The sequence below is a fragment of the Grammomys surdaster genome, unplaced genomic scaffold (genome assembly GCF_004785775.1).
Source record: "Grammomys surdaster isolate TR1022 unplaced genomic scaffold, NIH_TR_1.0 150, whole genome shotgun sequence".
Taxonomy (NCBI): Eukaryota; Metazoa; Chordata; class Mammalia; order Rodentia; family Muridae; genus Grammomys; species Grammomys surdaster.
The window spans coordinates 17,592,342-17,594,536 of record NW_021604608.1 but is presented as its reverse complement, the minus strand read 5'-3'; positions in this window follow the sequence as shown (position 1 = coordinate 17,594,536).

Sequence of the window (2,195 nt, the reverse complement as noted above, 5' to 3'; positions counted from 1 at the left end):
TTTTCATTGCATTCCGAACACTGATTAAAATATTTTGCAATTATTAAGCTATATATCTATTGATTTTCATAGAAATATTAGCATCCTCACTTTAATCTGAGAGAAATGATGCTAAACAGAGTGAAGCAAATTCCTCAGTGCTATAGGGACAGTAGGTGGTAGAATGGAATATCCACCCAATGTCTGGTCCAGAGCTTATGGTCTTAATTATTACCACACTGCCATATACTGATTAGCTATTCTAATTACCTAGTTTAAATATTTCTGACATAAGTAAATGTAAATTGCAAGTCATTGCTTCTACAGAAAGTTTTACTATACATATTTTTGTGCATTTGATGGAAATAAAATAGAGCCATAACATTTAGAATAACTTCTGCAAGGATGTTTGGAGGAGGTCTGAAAATCTTCAAACTGTTCCTTAAATTCAAGGAGTGACTGCCTATGTTGTTCAAATAAACCAAAGAAACTTCTCTACATAATACTCAGCTTAATGCCGACATCTTAAATAAATGCAGCTTAACAGAGTTTCTCTGGGGTTGATTTATGAAGTCTCTCTCTCTCTCTCTCTCTCTCTCTCTCTCTCTCTCTCTCTCTCTCTCCTTTCCCTCTCTTCTTTCCCCTCCCTATCTTCATTCCTCTCTCCCTCTCTTCATTCCCTCCCAAAGGCCTCTCGAATACTAGGTAGCTACTCCATCACTGAGCTACATTTCCCAGCCCTGTTCGCCTATTTTTTCAACGCAAAGTTTTTCTTGCACCTTTGACTCACTGATATGCTTGCTAGCCTCTTGTCAGGGTTGGGCTTCCAAGGAATCTGGAATTTATAATGTGTAACTGGCTAGACAGGACTCTTTCTCAGGATCTCATCTCTGTGAATCTTTAGTGAGGACTATGGTATTAGTTCGTGTAGGTTACAAGTATTTTTGTGGAGTATTAAAAAGGTGGAAAGGGAGCTACATCCATCTGTAACTTGCACACTGATGTTTATCTCTGGCTTCTCTCCTTGATGCTGGCTAGTAGCTGGGACTGAAGCTAAGGCACATTTCCCAGAGTGCTCTTCTAACTTCTTCATCTTTGGCACTAGCTTCTCCTAGAGAAAACTCTGGTCAAGTATGTCAGAGGTTATGACAATCAGCAGTTTTCAGCTTTGCTCATATAACCTTACATTTACTTAACCCTTTCCTTCCTGGTTGCCAGTCTTGTGAACCTCTCACTCCAACAGCAAACTCGGAGACAGCAGCTTTATAGAAGTGGCCTATCTCTTGTGATATATTATGCTTGATGCACATGTAATGTTATTTATGTCATATAAGTAGCAGGTAATTGATGGTACCTGCTGATATTGCATCTCTGATTGGTGCTTTAACAGACATAGGGCTCCTGAACCATGGTACTGCCACTCTCCTTAGGAACTCCATTCTGAAGAACATTGGTTAGCAAATATGAATGCAATAGAATAATACTTCATATGTACTTTTTCCAGCACTTGAAGAAAAACCTGTTCAGAGTAAGTCATCATATCATAGTATCTACTTGGCCTTGGCACTTGTACTGACTGGTTTTGTGTGTCAACTTGACACAAGCTGGAGTTACCACAGAGGAAGGAGCCTCCCTTAAGGAAATGCCTCCATGAGATCCAGCTGTAAGGCATTTTCTCAATTATTGATCAAGGGTAGAGGGCCCATTGTGGGTGGTGCCATGCCTGGGCTGGCAGTCTTGGGTTCTATAAGAAAGCAAGCTGAGCAAGCCAGGGGAAGCAAGCTAGTAAGTAACATCTCTCCATGGCTTCTGTGTTAGTAACATCCCTCCACGGCTCCTGCTTCCCGACATGCTTGAGTTCCAGTCCTGACTTCCTCTGGTGATGAACAGCAATGTGGAAGTCTAAGCTGAATAAATACTTTCCTCCCCAACTTGTTTCTTGGTCATGACATTTTGTGCAGGAATAGAAACCCTGACTAAGACAGCGCTACACCTTGTAATAGGAAATAACATTAGGTTCTGCTACATGGTGAATTTTGGCTCTCTCTAAAGGGTTATGAATTAAAAGCTCTGTTGGGAAGTAGAGGAACATTTCATAGATGGAGCTTTATGAGAAGTTCTTAGGTTTAAGGGTTCTTTAGGATTAAGGGTTCTTCTTCTTCTTCTTCTTCTTCTTCTTCTTCTTCTTCTTCTTCTTCTTCTTCTTCTTCTTCTTC